This window comes from Arvicola amphibius, chromosome 7 (genome assembly GCF_903992535.2).
Source record: "Arvicola amphibius chromosome 7, mArvAmp1.2, whole genome shotgun sequence".
Taxonomy (NCBI): domain Eukaryota; kingdom Metazoa; phylum Chordata; class Mammalia; order Rodentia; family Cricetidae; genus Arvicola; species Arvicola amphibius.
This window is the reverse complement of record NC_052053.1, coordinates 32091461-32114619: the sequence shown is the minus strand read 5'-3', so window position 1 is coordinate 32114619 and position 23159 is coordinate 32091461. Positions and strand designations below refer to the sequence as shown.

Sequence of the window (23159 nt, the reverse complement as noted above, 5' to 3'; positions counted from 1 at the left end):
TCATTCTGGGTAGCTAAGAGGTAACTGTAGGAAGCACAGCACAGGCTCTTACACTGGTGAACCATAAGGGGAGCAACTGTTCTTTATTAAGTGTTTGTGAATTCTGGTACACATGTAGCTTCTTTCTGTTCTGATTGGTTTGCCATGTCAAACCATTGGAAATCAAAGCTGATGAAAATGATTTACACTTCTCAATTGTCATTTGTAACGTTCCTGCAGAAAGAGTGGTAGAGAGGACCGACACAGTGTTGCATAGCAGTATCCCTGGGAAATATGAACTAGCATCTACTGATCAAACACCAGGAACCAATGACAGCCCAAAATCCAACTAGTGAACCAGTTAGTTTTACTAGTGTTACTTACAGCCGGGCGGTGGTGGCGCACGCCTTTAATCCCAGCATTCGGGAGGCAGAGGCAGGTGGATCTCTGAGTTCGAGGCCAGCCTGGTCTACAAGAGCTAGTTCCAGGACAGGCTCTAGAAACTATGGGGAAACCCTGTCTCGAAAAAACAAAAAAAAAAAAAAAAAAAAAACAAACTAGTGTTACTTACACAGGTGAGGGGCTACTTGCAGGAACGTGGGTGTCTCAAAGACAGCTGTCTAGGCAGAAGCCCGTCTCTGCCTGGGTGAGAGCTCACAATAGCTGGAAACTTGAAGTGTAATACATAACATAGACAGCTGAATGGGTTGGAGAGTGTATTTCTTTTTTGGGCAGCTCGGTTGGTCTGAGCCTCTTTCAAGACAGTTGTCTAACCATGTCTCTCAGCAATTTTGCTGCCGGTTTGGAGAAATTGTGTGTAGTATACATTGTCAATTTCTGGGGAGTGTATTTTCTGAACCTTTTGAGTTGTCCATTTCCTGGGTCTTAATGAGCCTCCTTTTAAAGATTCTGAGTCATAAGGAGTTTCTTTCTAACATAACTGCTGTACAACACACTAAAAAATGTATTGAAATGCTTTAAAGAATATAAATATAATTCTTAAATAACCATAACACCATATTTGAAAGCCATTCTCCTCCTATGATTTTCTAAGGTTAGAAAATGTTATATTGAGGTCTAAATTCCTGACTTCCCTTGCATAATGATAATACCTAACCACAACTGCCCATGACATCATATTCCAGCTGTCAGGAGTGGGGGTTACACCCCATTCACTACATGTTTATACCTGGCCACTTCATTTTTTTTCTTATTAATTCTTCAGAACGCAATAGACTTTAATTAAACTTTTAATCAGTTTTAAGATTAGGAATCAATTGTTTTATTATATTTTTTCAAATAAAAAAATAAAATAGCAATGCTTCATTTATAATATATAGCTGTGAGGATAACTATATGTTTTTCTTTGGGTTCACCTTCTTATATAGCTTCTCTAGGATTTTTTACGAATTATAGGCTCGATGTCCTTTATTTATGGCTAGAAACCAATTATGAGTGAGTACATCCCATGTTCATCTTTTTGGTCTGGGTTACCTCACTCAGGATGGTGTTTTCTATTTCCATCCATTTGCATGCAAAATTCAAGATGTCATTTTTTTTACCGCCAAGTAGTACTCTAATATGTATATATTCCACACTTTCTTCATCCATTCTTCCACTGAAGGGCATCTAGGTTGTTTCCAGGTTCTGGCTATTACAAATAATGCTGCTATAAATATAGTTGAACAAATGCTTTTGTAATATGCCTTGTCAGTTTGGTTGCTCACCTTCCTGGACTTAGGGGGAGCTGGGAGGACCATGGACTGAACATAGTGAAGGGAACCCTGATGGCTCTTTGTCTTTGGAGAGGGGTGGAGTGGGGGTATGGGTGGAAGGGAGGGGAGGGAAGGGGGAGGAGATGGAAATCTTTAATAAAAAAATGAAAAAAATATATAGCTGTGATTATATAGGAAATCTCTTATTTGCTTTGGTAATTGAAGTACTTAACATAAACTTACTTCACTTCTTATTACTGAAAATTATCTTACTATATTGACATGCTAGTATTGATTATTTTATCGCTATTTGAATGATTTGGGGGATTTTTCTACAGGATATATTTATTATTCTATATATATCTTATTTGACTTTTAATATATCGATCTAGAGAATTTTCATCACTGAAAAATATCATAGCACAGTTAATGAGTGTTATGGTCATATATCTTCTATGTTTCAGTCTCTAAACTGAGATGAAGAATTACCATTCATTTTCTCATTGATTTAAAATTTCTGCATTATTCAGACCCAGGTTTTTCAAATATGTTTCCCTACATTCTCTACACTGAAAGTTATCATGATATAAACAGAGATAATGGATATTGCTTTTATATCTACAGTATAAAATGGATACTTAACACTATCAAAATTATGGATCCTTTGCTTATAAGTACTTTTAATGAAGTTTTGCATCTATGTTACAGAGAAATTTGCTAAATATGGTTATACATTTTTGAAGAATCAGTTTTGCTTTACACACTGTATAGAGACATGGAACAAGATCCTAAAGGAGAGAAAGACCTTCCATGCTCATGAATAGAAACAGTTTACATGAATTGGGAACAATTCCCAAAATAAATGCACAAATTCAGTGCATCTTCCACTAAAATTCCAATGCCTTTCTTAGTAGAAATAGAAAAAATAGCATTAAAATGTGTATGGAAGTACAAAAGATCTCAATAACCAAAGTAAGCATGCGGAAAAAGAATAATTCTACATGTATAACCATTTCAAGTTCTTTTAGAGCCAGAGTAACAAAAACAGTATGATACTTACTGGCACAAAAACAGACAAGTAGATTGATAGATTGATAAATTAGATTAAAGAACTACACAGCTAAAATCACCTGATTTTTGACAAAGATACTGAAAATATTCCTTTGAGGAAAAATAGTATCTTCAATAAATTGTGCTAGGAAAATTGACTTTCTACATGTAGAAGAAACTCAACCCTTGTCATTCACCCCGCACAAAAATCAACTCCAAATGTAACAAAGATCTTAATATTAGACCTGAAATTCAGAAACTATTAAATTCAATAGTAGCAAAAGTGCTTCAAGCTTTGTGCATAGGCAAGGGTGTTCTGAATAGGACTTCAGTTGCACGGGAAGAATATTGCCAACAGTTGGTAAATGTGGCCTTGTGAAATTAAAAAGCTTCTGCACAGCTATTAAAGACTGGCTATAGAATGGGAGTTTGAATACTTGTTCCCCAGGTGTTGAACCTCTTTGGGAAGAATTACGAGGTGTATCTCTGGAGGACAGCTTTGCAGTTTTAAAAGATTTGTATCATTCCCAGTGCATTTTCTCTCTACTTCCAACTTGTAGATCAACATGTGAGCTTTCAGCTATTCTGCCACTATACTTTTGCTGCACTATCATGGACTCGAACCCTCTGCAGCCATGAGCACCAAATTAAATGGTTTTTTTGACTTTTTTTTAACTTGATTATAGTGTTTTATCACAGCAATAGAAAATAGCTAAGACAATATCTGACAGAGAATTAATAGAAATATTATAAAAAAACGCAGACAACTGAAATAAATGGAAGTTTTCACAATATGTAACAAACATCCTCTAAACACATGGGAGGAAATGGTCACCCTACTAGCTTTCAGGGAAATGAAAAAAGTAAGAACTGAGCTTGCTAAAAGTATTTTAGAGGATGCGGGCAAAAGGGAGCCATGATGCACTGCTGGTAGAAATGTAAACTGAAGGACCCACTATGGAAATAAATGAGGAGGTTCTCCAACAATCTGAAGCTATACCTCTTGTGTGAACCAACTGTCCCAATCCTGGATGTTCGCAGGAAGGGTGTGAAGTCAGCACACCCCAGAGACCCTTGCACATCGGTGCTTAATCTATCCCTTTTCACAACAGAAAAACCAACACAGGCATCCTACAGCAGAGGTTTTGAAAAATGGAATTTTTCAGTCATAAAGAAAATCACCATAAAAAAGAATGACATTTTGATTTTCTATTTTTCAATTTAAAAAAAAACATTGACAACACAATATTACATAATGTGTCATATCCATGATGTGTGATTTTTACATGATTTTAAGGAGGCTCTTTTTATAAAATATTACTCTAGGTAGTTTTGTTTTTTCTACTTTAACGACCTCTCTAGTCCTTTGATATTCATGTCAATCTCCACTGAACATCCACTGAATCTTAATTTTTGATGATTTTCTCAGTGTTGCTGACAGTGTAATTCTGTGTCTTTACCAATATTGATTTTCAAGTAAGGTGCATTACATTATTTTTAGCCATAGATTGCAAAACCCTAAACAGATATCTAATGATTAGGTAAAACTTGACCAAAAAAAACTTCTAACATGAAAGTTCAAAAGGCCCTTTAGTTCTGAGAAGGGATGTTGGAGTTGGGACCAATTAGTAATATGAAAACCTCTTTGAATATTCTAATAATGGGAGACACCCTGTTTTTTCTGAATAACGACAATGGTTTTCTGTGTGGTAGAGTTTGAAGATGATCAAGTTTATTTTTTAAATATGAAATTTTAAAACATGTATGGTTGTTTTGTCTGCATACCATATACATAACTGCAGCATTGAATGTGCTAGAACTAGAGTTAAGGACAGTTGTTAGCTGCCATGTGAGTCCAGATCACCTTGAAGAGTAACCAGTATTTCTAACGATTGAGAAACTTTTCCATCCAGATGCTATGAGTATAAAGTGCTAATAGGTGTGTGTGTGTGTGTGTGTGTGTGTGTGTGTGTGTGTGTGTGTGTGATTCAAACCTTAAAAACTGAAATGATTTCTTCGAAGAAATTTGAAGTAAATAATATTTGCTATCTTAGAAAGGTATTTTGCTAGAAAAAAATATTTTCTATGTGACAGACAGAAAAACTAAAGAAACTAATAGTTCCTTAATGTGACTGTATAATAGGTCTCTAAGGCCAAGTAGATACCAGGGAAAAGTTCTTACTGGCAGTGCTAGGAGAGCCAAAGTGGATATGAATAACTAAATACAAGAATGAGTTTGTTGTAATTTACAGATAATTTTTTAGTGATTTTTAGAGAATTGAAAATCTTGTCAGTATCTAGCAGTGGGAAGGGGGATATGAATGGGCTCTATGATATTAATCCCAACACTCAAAAAGCTAACACAGGAAATTCTTGAGTTCAAGACTAGCCTGGAAAAATTATTATGTAGCATGTACACATGCACCTGTGTACACATACACACATTTCAGATTCTTTGACAAACCTGCAACTATGCTTTGTTCTGAGCACTTCTCTTTCTCCTAACCTTCATGTTAAGCCTATATTGAAAAATCTTAAACCCCATCAAGAATAATTAATAACTAACCCTCATTATAACCTAAAGATAGATAGATAGATGATAGATAGATAGATGATAGATAGATGATAGATACATTTGAGATAGATGATAGATAGATAGATAGATAGATAGATAGATAGATAGATAGATAGATAGATAGATAGATAGATAGATGATAGATGGATGCATGTATTCATAGCCAGGTAAGTAGATAGATGAGAGAAGATAGTTATCTTTCCTTCTCTCTCCTTTTTTCCATGGAGTTTCTGGAAACTTCTATTTTATATCTCTGCTAGTTTCTGAAACTCTTTTATTTAATATGTAGTTATTGAAGTTATGTAGTTATTGAAGTTATGTAGTTATTGAAATACTTTTGAACCTAACCTTCCTAAACTGTAAGTGCCTTATAATCTGTAGCTCTTTGTGACATATAATGCCTTGTTCATAAGACATGTCCAAAATGTTTCTTGACTTGATCAAAAAAGATAGAAATGTATACTTTTCCAGAATAATTTTGATTCCTTCTGATTTGCACTTGTAATATCCCCAAAATTTCATGTTAAAGGTTCCATTGCCAGTGAGACTTTTCAGATGTTACCTGATTTTAAGAGGGCTAATCAGTTGAATTCATTGGTGTATTCAAGATTTGATTACTATTTCCTCTCCTAAAAAAAATTTACATTGAGTTATTCTTACAATATCGATTGTAACTAGAATGTCAGATACTTAGTACAAAAACAAAGAAGATAATACTCATGAGGGCAACATATTTGTCTAAGTTGTTATTTTATACAAACGGGTATTTTATTACTATGCTAATTGATATAGGGTAAAAGTCTCTAGAGATCAGTATATATACCAGATACCAAATATTCTCTTTTGACGTAATTTAAAAATTCTACAGAAAGAAAAGCCATCAAACAAAGGAAACATGAAACATTATTAATAACTAAACCTGGAAACCACCCAAATGATATGCAGTGGTTAACTGTAATAGGCAAATTACAAGGCAATATATTATTATCATACACATTGCCTAAAATTAATATTTTAAAAACAGGCTTATTAATATATATGTATATATACATATAATTTAGTATTATCACTGTTTTTGCAATAAAACATTTGATAACTCTTATCTTTAAAAAGATGTGTAAAAGATCTACTGTTTAGCAGTTCTTGGTTTTTCCCCTGTTGAGTTTCTATCATTTTGCACTTATTTGGATTATTAAATAATATATTGTTTTTAGAATAGAAAATCAAGTTGCTTTTTTTGACCTAAAATTTGGATGCTTAAAATGTTATTTTGGGGAAGACATACTTCCAAAACTGTTATATGTAGGGTGCTTCAGAATAAGAGAAGGGACGCATGTTTACAGCTCTAGACCCTGGTCAGATGCAGTTTGCCTTTCATGCCTTAACAGCCCTTAACTTAGAAACACAAAAAACATCGAATGTGTGTGTTTTCAGTGTGGCCGCCCCAGACTCCTGACCTACCAAGTATGTGTTCATCATTTTCTTGTTATAGACTAGTCATAACTAAAACTGTTACTCAGCCTTTCAGCCTGACCTTATATACCAAATCCTATGCTGTGTTTTAACTGAAGCATGAAGTCAATTCTTGTATGTGTTTGTACACAGGTGTTTGTGATATATATGTCTATTCACAAGGCTGGATGCTGGTATACCTGTGTGCATCTGAATATGGAGATTAGAAATCAACCTCAAGTGTCTTTCTCTCACCTTCTTCACCATTTTTAAACATTTATTTATCTGTTATGTATTGTGTATGTGTGCATAGTCCACATGTGAGGTCAGCAAACAATTTATGGGAGTAAGTTCTCTCCTTCCATCATGTGGGTCTCAGCGATTGAAATTAGGTTGTAAGGCTTGGCAACCGTTTACTGCTGACATTTCAATGGCACCACCATATTTTTTGAGGCAGTTCAGCTAAGTGAGTTTCATGTTTCTGCCTATCTCCACCTCCATTTACTTGAGTTACAAACATGCACCTTTAGTGGGTATTGAATATTAGAACTTAGCTCACCATGCTTGTGAGCAGACACTTTACAAACTGAACCATCTCCCCAGCATATACCTAAATGGGAAGACTACTCTGAATGTGATTGAACTGTCCCATAGGTTAGAGACCCATATGAAATACAAGAGAGGAAAATAGAAAATGAAATAGTGTAGCCACTCTCCCTCTCTGCTTCTTGTCTGCCAAGTGAGAAACCTTTGCAAAATGCTCCCACCAGCTCACCACAGATTCAGAATTTACAGACAAGACTAGACAGAAACCTCAGAGATGTTATATTAAGAAGTCTTTCCACTCTTAAATTGTGTATGTCAGGTAAATTGCAGAAATGATGCAAAATTCTAATATGCTAATGAGCTTAGATTCTTACCTACTTTAAATGTATGTGACATTTTATTAGTGTATAAGCCTTGTGTTATATAGCTTAATCTTTTAAATAATCCATGCTGTTGCCAAGACAATAGGTTGCTATCAAAAAACTTAGAACAAGGTCCCATTTCTAGAGACAACACCTACACAAGTATTGGACATGAAGAAGTTGAGCTGGTGCCTACACAGAAGGCACTCTGCATGCTACCAAAGGAAAAACATAAGCACCAAGCCAGCCACAAACCCTTTAATGTACACTGGTATTCTGCCTGCAAGTTATGCTAGGACAATGGTGGCAAAAAAAAAAAAAAAAAAACAACTTGTGGGAGTAAAGAACAATAAATAATTTGGTTTAAAGCCCATCCACAAATTGGAACCCATACACGATACTGTTTGACTGACCAAGAACAACAGAACAGATAGCTCAGGAACCTGGAAGAAAACAAAATAAAACAAAAGAAAAACTCTAGTGATAAAATGACTCCTATAATGATATTCTGCTATACTCATAGATCAGTGCCTTGTTCAGCCATCATCAGAGAAGCTTCCTCCTACATCAGATGGGAACAAATACAGAGACCCGCAGCCAAACATGCAGAGAAAGAGAGAAAGACCTTGAAACCCTCAGCCCTAAATGGTATGTCTTCATCAAATCCCTCCCCGCAGAGCTCAGGGAACACTGTAGAAGAGGAGGTGAAATGAGTGTAAGAACCCAAGGGAATGGAGGACACCAAGAAAACAAGGCCTTTTAAATCAGCATGAGTAAAGCTCATATGAACTCACAGAGACTGAAACACCATGCACAGGGCCTGCACAGGTCTCTACCAGGTTCAATATATACATGCGTGTCTTCCAGTTTAGTGCTTTTATGGAATTCCTGAGTGAGCAAACAAGTATGTCTCTAATTCTTGTTCCTTCTGTAGGGCTCTTTTCCTTCTGTTGGTTTGTCTTGTTCGACTTTGATGTGATAGTTTTTGTTTTATCTTATTATTATTATCTTAGAAGACTGGTTGTTTTTGATGAGAGATGAAAAGTGAGTGGATCTGGATATGAGGGGAGGTAGGGAAGAACGAGGAGGAATAGAGAAAAGGGAAACTATAATCAGGATATATTATAGAAGAAAAGAATCTATTTTCAATGAAAGGAAAATAAATAAATATGACGTATATGATTCATTGGCTATTTTTATATTACACAGTTGAACAATTTCTACCACAGTGTATTTTAGAACATTCTTATCAACCCAAAATATACCTGTCCCAATAACAATACATAATGTTTCATTTGATTCATTTTCAACCTACCTGCACGCCTCAGCTTTGCATTCATTAATCATTCTTATATTTATATACCTGTCAGTTTTTCATATTTTTTATAAATGGAATCATACCATTTTGGTCTTCTTTTAGTAGTTTCCTTCACTTAATATCTTTAATGTTCAGCAGTATCAAGCATTACCCGTGGTTGAAAGATTGGTACAGTCCATCATGAGAAAGGCAGAAGTGCTTTTTTAAAGACCAGTCTTTTAAGAGATAAAATGGAATATAAGATAAAACATATATTAGACAAACTACTCATTTTGTCTGTTTTGTTTAGTTTGGGACTATGGCTTATGGAATAGCACTACCCACATTCTGGATGAGTCTTTCAAATTCAGTTAAATGAAATCATGAAATTTTCTGATAAATAGATGGAACTTCAAAATATTATTAAGGTAACCAGGACTCAGAAAGATAAACATGCATGTTCTCTCTCATTTGTTGATCCTAGCTCCAAATCTTTAGATGTGAGTATAAAACCAAGAAAGTAGGATACACCATGGTGGAAGGAGCTCTTTAGATGGAAACAGAATAGTGGGGTACAGGTGCTGTGAAGGGGAAATGGAAAAGATTGGGGGTGCACTTTATTTGGGAAGGAGAAAGCAGAACAGTACAGAGACAGAGGACAGGGACAAGGGATAAATAACAAACACTAAGGATATTTTTAAAAGCCATAGGGAATCATATGATTTATATTTGCCTTAAATTACAGTGTGTATGGTTAAAGGAAGTTATGCCACTTCTGATAATTAGAACCTTAGACTATCTAACAAAATCACAAATAACAAGCAAGAGAAACCTATCCAGCTGTTGGTAAGGGGAGTCCAAGCAACTCTGAAAACAATATAAGCTATTGCTGTTTCTTTTTATAGTCTTCAAGAAGTTGAAGACAAGTTCCTATTTCGGAAGCCTACATGCAGTTTGGATACAGAACACAGAATTGAGCTGAATCTAACCTGAATGTTTACTCCTTCAGCACTAGCTTTTATGGTGCCAGAAAGTGCCTTTTGTTCGGGGGGGAGGGGGGGGAAAAGGCAATTGACAGTTCTACCCAGCTGTGATGACCGCAGACCACGGCACTGACCAGCACGATAAGATGGCTGTGAAGGTGCAGTAGTGGCACATATGTCATGTTGAATGTCCAGTTGAATGGAAGGCTTGCCCAATAGGAAGAAATCCATGCCTGGTATTGTAAGCCAACAATTTTGATTTTCATTAACCTGAGGGCTAGTGATGTTGAATATTTTTTCAAATACTTATTGGCAGTTTATATCTACTTTGAGAATAGACTCTTCATTTTATTAACCCACATACTGAATAACTAATTTGATTTTTTGTTGTGTAATTTTTCATAGTTTATGGAATATGGCAAACAAAAACTTTGCCAAGAATACATTAGAGAGGGTATTAGCAGTATAGAAACGACCACAACCATCACACATATGGTGTAATCTGTCTCTTCATTCTAGTGATTATTTCCTTGAATCGTCTTTTCAGAAAGTTTATACCTATGCATAAATCTTCAGGTGTTTCATTTTTGTTATCCTGTAGCAGTCTTAAAAAGTCTTATTCTTACATTAATGCCTTTTGTATGTTTTGAATTTGCTTTATACAGAGCAAAAGATTTGTACTTTCATTTTTGTACAAATTTCACAAGCATCATTTGTTGAAGAAATTGTAATCATTAGTTGAAAATTACATTAATGTAACTGTTTGGTTAATTTGGGGAGCATCTGTCATGTTTCTTTCATCTACATATTTGTTTTTCCAGCTGTCTTTATAATTGAAATTATGTGTACTGAGGCCTCTAATATTGCTTTTTTCCTCTAAGATTGTTGCTACTCAGGAGCGTCTTTTGTGCTTCCATAAGAATTTTAGAATCTTTTTTTTCTAATTCTATGAAAAATACCATTGAAATTTTTACAGGGCTTTGTTGAATCAAAAGTCACTTTTAGTCTTATCATTTTATATTATTCTTGCTAGTCAGCCAGCATAGGAAGTCTTTCAATCTTTTGTAGATGTTATAAATTTTTCACTGTAGAAGACTTTACCCTCTATGGATAGGTTTTTCCCCTAAATATTGTTTTAACTGTCGTAAATAGGCTTTGTTTTTCCTAATCTCTTTCTCAGAAAGGTCATTTTGGCATATAGAATGGTTATTGATTTTGATATGTTCATTTTGTTTCTTTCTACTTTTCGTCAAAGTTTTCTTTGAGAGTTTTCTTGTGAATTCATTAGGAACTTTTAAGTATTGGATTATGTCATGTTCTAACAAGGACACAGATGTTTTTTCCTTTATTTTGCATCCATTTATTTTATCTTCTTGTTCTAGCTAAGACTTTAAACACTATATTAAATATAAATGCTGAGGATGGGCACCTTTATCTTACTTCACTGGAACTGCTTTTAGATTCTTCTCATTTAATATAATGTTTGTTATAAGTTTATAGCATGTCCTTTATCACATTGACATATGTTCCATCTGTTCAAGGCTTTTTATCACAAAGTGATGTTAAACTTTATCCAACACTTCCCATGAAATTTCTAGCTTCGTGTCTACTCATTTGTTGTATTACATTTATTGATTCATGTATGTTGAACCAACATTGAATGCCTTGAATGAAATGAACTTGGCCATTGGGTATGATCTTTTTAATACGCCCACGAATATGAACTGCAAGAATTTTATTATGAATTTTCTGTCTCTTTTCATTAGTGATGTTACTTTGCTAAATTGTTTTGTGTTGTTTTGTTTTTTACTTCTTTTATTTGTTGTTGTTGTTGTTGGGCATTGCTTTGTTTATTTTTCATTTGGAAGGCCCATCTAAAGATACAGAAGGGTATTGAAGGCACCCATTTTTATTTTATCAGGACATTTGGCCTGTTTTGCCCATTATTATTTTTTTAATGAAGTTGAAGACCCAAACATCTGATGTATTGTTTTGAATTTTCATGATGGATTGTTCTCTTTATTAATCTGTGCTTACCTTTTCTATGTATGATGACTGATTCTGGTTTGAATTCTACCTTATCAGACATCAGGAATGCTATGTCTGCTAATTGGAAGCTTTTAATCACTTGTTAGATTAACTTCCATCCTTTGACTCTGACTTTGAGGGCATCTTTGCCAGTGAGGAATGATTTTGGAAAATAGATAGTTGGGTCTATTTTTGAATTCTAGTAGCCATTCTGTATCTCTGTTGGTGAGCTGAGTCCATTTACATTTAAGGTTATTATTGATATTTATTAATTCCTATCATTTTCTTGGTATTTTTCTGGTTTGTTGAACTGTTGTTTGTTGATTTCTTTCTCCATTATTAATGTGAGAGTTTTGTTGAGTCCCTGTGTTGTATCCTGCTCTACTCTCCTTTGTTCAGATTTCTCTCGTGGAATGTGTCCTTGCTTGTGCTCTTTTGATTTAAGACTTCCTTTCTTCTCCTCCCTGAATAGGATTTTCTGGTGGTTTTGGCTTGGGGACCATGTCCTATCTTACTAGTTCTTGCCTTAAAATGCCCTCATTTCTCTGTCAATTAATAAAGATAGCTTTACTGTGTATAGCAGTCTTGAATGAGAGTCTTTACTTCCAGTGCTTGAAGTCCATGACTCCTTGCTTTTCTGGCTTTTAGAGTTCTTGTTAAAAGATCTGATATCATTTTAGGTGAGTTGGTATTTTTCCTTATAGCTCTGAATATTGGTTTTTTTTAAAGTTGACATACTGACTATAATTTTATGAAAGAATTCTTTTTTCATTGTATTATCTAACTACTCATTGTATTTGGATGCCCATTCCTTCCTCTAGATTTGGAGAAGTTTTTATTGGGTAAATCCACAAGAAACAGGGAGAGCCCACTCCTAAGTGACACAGTTCCTCCAAATAAGCCACACTTCCTAATTATTCCCAAGCAGCTCTACCAGTTAGGGAGCAGACACTCAAAGGGATGAGATAATCAGGGTCACCACACACACTGCCTTGCAATCTGCAAACTGCAGGTTTTCTCACCCAATGATGCTCTCCAGATCACACTTTCTAAAGTGTCTGATGCTGTAGCTGCGAGCTGTCTTCTAAGTGAGTTGAGTGTGTTGGAATCAATGTCAACACTGGGATCCCTGCAGAGAGCCTGTTGATACTTTTAACTCCCTCTAAGTATTAACCTGTCCTGCAAGATCTCACACACAGATGTGTGTGCCAAGAATACTTCTGGGGTTTTAGAGACTGGGGACTCAAAAGGCAGAGAGATGGCTCCAAGTATTGAACCACCTGTTGGCTTCAGGCTCAAAGCCATCAAACTCCAGGCTTATTCTTCATAGAAGAGATGTGGAAACTGAGAATGGGCTGTACTTCCCTGCCTGAACCAAGCTTCCTCTTGCCAGCATCTTATGACTTATCAACATTTAGTTCCCCTGCTCCCCACAGCTACCTCCTAGAGCTGTCTCTCAGAGATGCTAAAGCAGATTAAACGCAAGTTCCTTGACCAGGGATTATTCCTTGTTCTTAAGCTTCTGGGAAATTCAGTTTTGAGTAAAAGATTCTCAAGATGATACCCAGCCCCTGTCTGAGTCACAGACTGAAAAATGGGAATCCTCTATACTGCTAATCCATCTGCCAGAGGAATTAATATCCCAACACAATGCATGACTGATTTTAAGGCTTACTAGGACTATGGACTTCTCCTGATGGCCATGAGGATTATCTCTGAGGACACTCTTCTGTATTTCCTCTTCTCATGAGGAGCCATACTGCCGGAACTTTGTTCAGCTTGGCTTTTTTTCTATGTGTTACCATTTTCTCTCCACTTTTCAGGTATCCTATGACTGCCTTTTTGAACTTAAAAAAGTTCCTATTGTCTTTGTCTATTTGAAAAGTAATCTTTTTTTTTCCCCTATTCTTAATCTTCTCTTCCACCATACATAGAAGCAGCTTCAGTTCACCTCCTTCCTGGAAGTAATGGTTAGCTTTTGTCATCTTGACCAGGTTGAGGTATACAGAACAGATTAGGAAGGCAAACTTTTGGGTGTCTGTGAGAGATGTGAAGGCTCTGATAAGTGGTTTAGTTCATTCATGATTCAAAACTGGTTATCTTTTACTTAAACAGACTATTTGGGTCTGTTAGAACTGTGTAGACCCTTCCTGTTTTCTCTGCTTCTGGGGTGCCATCTGCCAAGTACTCTATGCCACATGCTTCTGATGCCATGAGATCCTGCATCTCTTGAGAGGCAAAGCAGATGGCATCCTGCCTGAAAACTGAAACCTACACTTCAAACCAGAATGAATCCTTCCTCCTTTAAATGTTTCTGACAGGCATGTGCGAGTTTGAGGAAAGTATAATTAACATGTAGATTTGTGGAGTAGTGTATAGTAACACCTCTGGTTTACTCTTATTTATTTAGCAACCTGGCTAAACTATTTTCATCAAATTTGCTTCACTAACTTCGTAATACTTTTGATTCTACCTTGTAGGGATCAAAACCTTACTCATGTATAGCAGTGACTCTGAATCTGTAGTGACAGTTATGACAAAGAGCTCTTTGGCTGCCTCCTCCAATGCTTCATTTGGTCACTTCCATCTGATAGGTGCTATTAATTGCTGGTTGAATGTTCTATTTTCAATACTCCATGCATAAGTTTTGCCCACTTCGCTCCTATCAAACTCTAGCCCCTTTGCTATACTTTCTTCAGGCCATGTTTGAAGTTTATCTCACCGCAGAACAACCATTCTTATCTGTCTCTCCCCTTGATTCTCTGCAGTAACTGCTTGAGTTTTCCTCATATTACCTTTCCTTATTGTTCAAAAACTGACATCGTCTCTCCCTGCTGTTCACTGATAAAGCTTACCATTTTCTTTTTTTCTGTCCCAAAGATAGAAGAGTCCTATTTGCTTACCAGAAACTGGCACTTCCTCAAGGCCACACTGTGGTTTTGCTTTTCTATATTCTACTCCAACTAAAGTCAGTCCTTTGGTGATAGAGCTTGCATTCTCTCTTTAAAGCCTTCCTCTTTCCCTAGGTAAAGTCTCAGAGCCACTACTTCAACGCTAAGGACAGAGTCAGTGAAACTGCCTTCAATAATAAGTAGCCTTTCATTTACTTGATTAGCGTTACTCAGAACAGAACCTGTGCCCCGTGAGTTAGTTAGGATGACTTGGATCCCCTGTTGTTTTCAGCATAGAACCTGTGCCCCATAGGTTAGGATGACTGGGATCCCAGTGTTCTCAGCATAGAACCTGTTTCTCATGAGTTAGCTAGAATGGCTTGGATCCCAGTGTTTGCTGTTTTTCTCTGGGTTAGGGTCTAGTGCAAGAAAAAGAGGCTGCTTCCTCTCAGCTATACTTGCACTGAATTTATCCTCTAAACCAAGTGGCTGAATCATGAGAAACATATATAGTTTTCCTAATTTACCGTTAAGATGCCACATATTGCCATTATTACTATACCAGAGCCCTTAGTTTAAAGCTGGATCTGGAGAAGGAATCCTGGATTTTTGCCCATGATCACATGGAGTCTGTCTTGTGAAGGCAATAGGAGGTATGAGCTTTAAGTGCCACTGAGGCATTGTTCTTCCTAAGAGCTAGAAAATTCTGCTGAATAAATTTTTCTTGTATTTATCTGTGTCTTTAGGGTAATTTATAAGAATTTTTATTGTGTCTTCACAGGTTTTACAGTTGTAGTTATTTAACTAGGGACATACCTCCTCATACCTCATCTTTCCCATAAGAGATATGAACGTTTAACATTTTGGTAGCATCCCATCTGCCTCTCTGTCCTACTCAGGATGTGTATTAGTGTGTGATTTATAGCTCATCAGTTTATATATTAAAGCACTAGAAATCAGCATCAAGCCATAAATCACTTTGTATAGTATATGCCATTCTAAAAGGCAATAATATATATGTGTATATTTAAAGACAGTAAGGATGAATAGTTATGAGCTGACTTGGCATGCCTTTTAATATGGCTGATAATTTTTCCTGCAAGAAAAGAGAATAAACAGTTCTGTGTTGTGGCCATGCCCCATACTCCTGCCACTAACACCAATGTGACAACGAAAGAATGAGGACATATTCTCCGTGCTTGGGACATGGTGCTCTCCCTTACTCCTCTAAATCAGCCATTTTCTTCTCAGAGCCTCACTGACCAGGCTGAACATTGCCTTCCCCTTTAAAAAACTTTGGTTGGACATGGGGGTGGAAATCTGCAGTCCCTTATGAGGTAGCTTCAAGGGTATATGTTGGGAGTTCAGGCTCAGTCTTAGTTATATAATGAATCTGAAGAGCACCTGGGGCTGCATAGTCCCTATCTCAGGTAGAAAAAGAAAGAGTGGGCGGAGACAGTGGTGTCCCACTCTACTACTGTACCCTGCACCCTCATGTCTGACTCCTAATCTTGATCATGATTGTCCCAAGAATAATGGGCAAGAATACAGGAACCTGTAGCGTCATTAAGTTTTCAGACACCTATATGCTACTTTATAAGTGCTTATCCTGTTTCCTTGGATAATTTTGCCTTCTGTTGTAGACCTCATCTATCTATATTTTGTCTAAGTAACTTGAACTAACCAAATGAAAATATAACATCTAATAAAAATGTAAGTATATGGTCTCTACTGTATAGCTGCTGAAATACTAGGTTAGAACAGGTGAAATTGTCATTTTGAGTTTTAAAAAATGATTGAATATGGACAGTTTCGTGGGATTGAACCTACTAAGACAACAAAATTATAGCATACCTTAGTTATGTTATTGAGTATGCTCATTTTGAGTAGATTTGGATGTACTTTTCCCTTTTTGTTGTCAATGGTTTTTTGTAACTTTAAAATGTTTGTTTTTATCAAATAAGTTTATTTTTATTGAGTGCCAAGAAAAGTTAGTATAGCCAATTTAAAGAGAACATTTGAAAGTGAAATTTTTTAATAGCAATGAGTCAACAGCAGAGGAAGATGGACTCCACCTGGGTTGATGGACTGACGACACCTGTAATAGTTTTGGTGCCCTCTCCAACCTCACATGATTTTCTAGAACTTGGGGATTTTTCTCATCATACATTTATATTGCAGATTTCTCTGGCACCTGGGAGCTTAAAATCTCAGGATATTTGATGGTCAATATACATAATAATATTAGTTGAGAAAATAGTAGCCAGCATTAAAAATGTATTTCTTTTCTGTGCCAGGCACTGTTAGGCACTAATCTAAGTACTTTACATATTGACTCACTTAATCTGTTGGGTTACTTCTTTGATGTTTATATTCAGTTTTCTGACTTTCACTTTGGGGAGATGAATCAGTTATCAAAGCTGTCAAATCAGAAGGGGTAAATATTAGAAATAGTAATTTGCACAGGAGAATAAATGGCCCATTCAGTTTAAGAAAGACAGTGAACACCGCTGAAGTTATATCAAGTTCACTATGCTTTTCTACTGAAGCAAAACTTTTTCCTATAACTACTTCCTCCTTACTTTTTATTTACAAGATAAAAGTGACCCTGATTCTTAAATAAGTGTAGCAAGAATGGTTATTGACCATGGGCCCTGAATCTTAAATAAGTGTAGTAAGAATGGTTATTGAACATAGAGCTGTGGTTCTCATCCTGTGGGTCACGGCCCTTTCACAGGGGTCACCTAAGATCATCCTGCATAGCAGATATTTACATTACAATTCATAACAGTAACAAGTTACAGTTATGAAGTAGCAACAAAATAATTTAATGGTTGGGTGTCGCTACAGCATGATAAATTAAGAGGTCGCAGCATTAGGAAGGCTGGGAGCCATTGGCATAGAGCCATATTAAAATTTTCTCCACTGGAAATTTTCATAAGGAATCTCAAATTAAGCTTATATGAACTTCATGTGGCAGGAAGTCAGATTCTTAACCCAACCAAGAAACTGAATAAGATTTTGCAACTTGAACACGTATCCACTTGACACTCTCAATACCTTTAGATTTCAGTGATGTCCTGTCTTTTGGGGATTTTGAAGTAGCCTGAGTTTCTTTCCATGTATGCTTTACTTAGCTTAGAAGATTAATAAGACTGAAAGCTAGGGGCCAGGCTCATATTTCTAGAAGACTTTGAAGGACTGACTTCAATTAACCTAAATTTTTTAAGTCTGCCTGATTATTTCTGAAACTATACATTTAATTCTCAAATATACCATTCCAGTAAGAGTCTTGACAGTGCGATCAATTCCCAATTCCAAATATTTAATTTTAAGAAATTTTGTAAAAAGTCACACAAATTCATTCTAAAACAATCGTTTTTCATTTAACAAATATGACAATAAGAGATTTTTAAACACACAGTTACACAGTTGTATACTGAACAAGGAAATGGGTATTCTTTACTTTTCTTTTTTTGGATTTTTCAAGACAGGCTTTCTCTTTTGTTTTGGAGCCTATCATGGAACTAGCTCTTGTAGACCAGGCTGGCATCGAAATGAACCTGCCTCTGCCTCCCGAGTGCTAGGATTAAAGGGGTGCAGCAGCACCACCCAGCGAAACGAGTTTTCTAATATTAAGAAGCTAGGTTTTTTTTAAGTACATACAATCTACACAATAGGATTTTCTGATAATACAGAAAGTGTGCAGAAGTGTACTTCTGTGTTCTCGGTTTATTTTTATCTAAAGGACATTCAAATAGGATAGTGGTCAGATTGTATCTGTTCGCAGCCACTGTGATTTTATATGAAGAAAAGTGTAAAAGGCTGTACCCTAAAACTCTTACAATTAATAAATTCAATAATGTTTCTAAACACAGAGTAAACATATTTAAGAATCTTTTATATATCAAAATACAATAACTGAGAAAATGTCATTCATAATAAATAAATACCAAGTAAAAGATTAAGCCCAAAAAGGAACCCAATAATGAAAATAACAAGACATGAATCCAGATGAAGAGGTCACATGCAGAGAACAGACAACTGAAGTTCATGGATTAGTAGAAATAATGTTAAATTGACCAGACTACCCTAAAACTAGCCAGTCTTTCCAGAAGTACAAAGCAATGTTAAGCAATCTGTAATGTTAGTTGTATTACATTGTCTAACTTTAAAACATATTGAAAACTATAGGAATACAAACAGTATGATAATTGTCATGACAAGAGCTATATAAATCAATAAAGTAGCATAAAAATATATATATTTAAGCCAATTTCCAACAAATACAACAAGAACATAGGTAGATTAAAGCAATTATATTTAATAAATGCTTTTCGTCTCCATATGCAGAATGAATAAAGTATACTTCAATTCTCTCCATATACAAGAAAACAACATAGATCATATTTTAATATAAGTGATGAGACTGTACTATGAAACTATGAAACTGTCCTGACCAGATATAGATTCTGAGTGTGTGTGTGTGTGTGTGTGTGTGTGTGTGTGTGTCAAAATCCCAAAACAAGCCACACAGCAATAAATGGGATCGCATCAACTAAATGGCTTTCACATAGCAAAAGAAGCAATAACAGAGAGAAGATATGGGCTAGGGGAAGATCAATTTTGAATAAGTAATGGAAAATAAGATTAATATCTAGACTACATATAAAGAACACAATAAAAATAATCCACACATCTCATATGTATATGGCTACCATTATTAATTTAAAAATGCTTAAAATCTCTGATCATTGGGGAAATGCAATTCAAAACCACAGTAAGCAACCTCTTCAACTCTACTTATAAGGACTATTATCAAAAGCACAAAAAAATAGGGCTGGAGAGATGGTACAGAGGTTAAGAGAGCTGGCTGCTCTTCCAGAGGTCCTGAGTTCAATTCCTAACACCCATAAAGTGATTCACAGCCATCTATAATGAGATCTGGTGCCCTCTTCTTGCAGGCAGGCATATATACAGGCAGAGCATTGTATACATAATAAATAAATCTTTAAAATAATTGTTTTTATTTTTTAAAAGAAGCTTAAAAAGATAAATACGTTATGGCAAAAATGTAGGACAAAAAAAGGAGGAACCCTGGCCTTTGGTGAGAATTTAAATTGCTGTACCCACTATGGAAAACCACATAGCAGAATTAAAAAAGAAAAAAATAGAACTACAGAATAGAATCCTATAGTCACCATCACCTTAAGCTCTTAGATTTTCAGCCTATCTTCCATCTTCCATGAGTCATGGGAAGATGACCCAGAGATCACATTGCTGGGTGTGTATCTGAAAGAAAGGCAGGTAGTCTGTCAAAGACATAGTTAAAGTCGCATGGATACTGCATCATTATTTACAGAAACCAGATATAAAATCAGCCTCAGTGCCTACTAACAGAAGAACTAACAAAGAATTTGTGACTAAGCTATACACATCCCAAATATTGCTGAGTTTAGAGAAAATTCTGATTTTTTTTAACGCTGTGAATCAAAATAACACTGGGTTAACAAAATTCAATCAAGCACAAAGATTAATATATGTTTTCAATTGTGTGTGGAAGCTAAAAGTTTATCTCACATAATGGAAACTTTATTACCAAAGCTTTCCAAGGGTTCAGAGGAGGAAAAGAAGAAGTGGGGAGAAGAATGGATGATTAATGAACACAGGGTTCTACAACAGGTAAATGAATATTTCAAAAGACATAGTCTTGAAAGATCCCAATGCACAGGACTGACAAATGTTCCCCAGTGAGACATTCTAGTTTCCCTCATCTGGTTGTTTACATGCATTGAAATGTGTCTGGAGTACATTTAGATAGACTATGCAAAGTAGTGATGGTCCATAGCTATACATGTATACCTTAGTTCTCCTTTCTACTGCTTTCATAAGGAATCATGAACAAGGCAGCTTATTAAAGAAAGTAAATTTGGGGCTCACAGTTTCAGAGGATTAGAATGCATGGCCGTTATGCAGGGAGTATGGCAGCAGGCAGGTGTAGCAGGAACAGTAGCCAAGCTCTCACACCTCACTGCACAGGTTATAGACGAGAGAGCTAACAGGAAACGCCTGGGCTTTGAAACCTCAAAGCCTGCTTCTTGTGACAGACCTCTTTGTACAAGGCCACACCTCCTAATACTTCTCAAACAGTTCCACTAGGGAACAAGTCTTCGAGTATATTAGCCAATGGGGGACGTTCTCATTCAAACCACCATACTTAATAAAAACATCTTCCTTATATGCCTTGCATAGTTCTTCCCTTTCCTTTAATTATTTTTTACATTTTTGATTGCATGTATTGGTTATAACTTTTAAGTTTCAGTAATTTTGATATTACAGAGAAAACTAAGGATGTAGAAAACTGACACATTCTTTTTGAACATCATAGCGATATTAATATACCATCTAACATATTAGCAGTAAATGACTCTTCATAGTACAGTTTTTCACATCACAGACAAGACACTTCTATTTTTAATTTTATTTATTTATTTATTTGCTGTGTATGTATATGTTTAATTGTATTGTTAGTGTGGATCTTTCTATTTCAGTTAAACTAATCAAGACAGTTTATCACAAGCTTGACCAGAGACTAACCTGAACACAAAAATTCTTCACAGGAACGCTCAAAGACTTTTCTCCTAGATTAATCTTGATCCTGTCAATCTAGTTAAGAATCATTTTTAACTGTCACCGTTTATAAAAGGTAGATTTTGTATGTAAAATTTTAAAATAATAGCTGGCATGTAGATTTGGGTATACAAGATGGAAATAAATTTGTCTGGATAATTTCTTAGTATAATTGCAGTCATATTGTCTGTTCTCTTATGTCCTTTCTTTGCTACTAACCTAGTGACCATTTTAAAAGCCTCCCCCTAAGATGCAGTTAGATCTCAAAGAGTTTGAGGACAGACTGGTTTAAAAAAAAACTCCCCCATGTAATATAAGTTAAGGACCTTTTATGATAATGTGTGATTGGATGCCATGCATGTCTGGGTGTAAGGAGGCCAGAAGAGGCTGATGGATCCGTTGGAACTGGAGTTACACACACTTACGAGTGGCTAGACATGAGTGCTGTGAAACTAGCTCGGGTCCTCTTCCCCACTGAACCGACTCTCCAGCCCTCTAGGTGAAAAGTGGCACAAAAGACCGAAAGAGTGGCTTAACTTTTAAGTCATATTTATACCTTACTTTTTACATTTAGGAAGACCACAATACTTTTTTCATATTGGTATATTAATAGAAAATAGTTCTGTGATCACAATTTGGAAAATAAATTCTTCCAGTATGTGTGACATTTCTCTAAGTTTCTAAGAGCATAGTGTTTCATATAAAACCATTTGACATTGTGATGATTAAAAATCATTGTGTTGAGCCGGGTAGATAAGTTCCTGAGAATCGTTTTTGTGTCGCTTGTGTTGGCCTGCAATTGTGCAAACCTGGGAAGTCAGACCCTTTGGTGCCTGTTCATTCGTTTATGAGATTCTTCCACTACTCTTCCCCGTATCACTGATATATCAGCCAATCAGTCATCATGTCCTGGAATTCTTCTAATCATGTATTTTTGATTACTTCTTATAATTTTGAAATTATAATAGCATCATTTTCCCTTTCCTTTCCTCACTCCAAACTCTCTTTTATAACTGTCCTTGTTTATTTCATATTCATAACCTCTTTTTCATTAATTGTTGTTACATGCATTTATGTATACATGCACACTCCAAATAATTTAAGTGTCTGCGGTACTTTTTATCTACATGCTGTTTCATATTTTGTCTGTCCCATTTGCCTGTTTGGGACTATTTCTTTTCTCTGTACAAGACGCCAGTTTTCTAAAGTTCCAGTTTAATTTTTGAAGTTTTCCTTAAGTTCTTCATTGGGACTCACCTAAGTTTTCATTACTAATTATTAGAATTATTAGATTAATGGCATATTGAATTGATACTAAGTTTTGACCAGTGGCTATCATTTTTACTGTCACTAGTTTATAGAGATCATCATCTTATTCCATTGGCTCCTCCTTTAAGACTTGTTTATACTTATCATAACTTGTTAATGAATATTTTTTCTTTCTTTTTATTGAATTTTTCATTATAAAATCCATATTTGTGCTTATAATGGTCAAGGATGAAACCAGAACTCAGTCTCTCAACTTCCTAAACAAATTATCTGATCCTTTGTCTGAAGGACACAGCTGGTGGAGTAGACGCTGAAACAACGTCCGTGTCCGAGGTTCTTAGCTGCTCAATTTAAGGCAAGGAAACGGGAGCTGAGTTGAAGT

At 35.7% G+C, this 23159-nt stretch overlaps 1 protein-coding gene across 4 annotated transcripts in view; it reads left to right on the top strand.

The window, feature by feature from the left end:
* Positions 1 to 8200: 8200 nt before the first annotated feature.
* The window catches only part of Mbd5 (methyl-CpG binding domain protein 5), a 162336-nt gene continuing 147377 nt past the window's right edge, over positions 8201 to 23159 (top strand). For all 4 annotated transcript variants that reach the window (XR_005286101.1, XM_038335675.1, XM_038335674.1 and 1 more), the window contains exon 1: positions 8201 to 8327. The gene's annotated coding sequence lies outside the window, so the exon portion shown is untranslated. The remainder of the gene's footprint in view (positions 8328 to 23159) is intronic.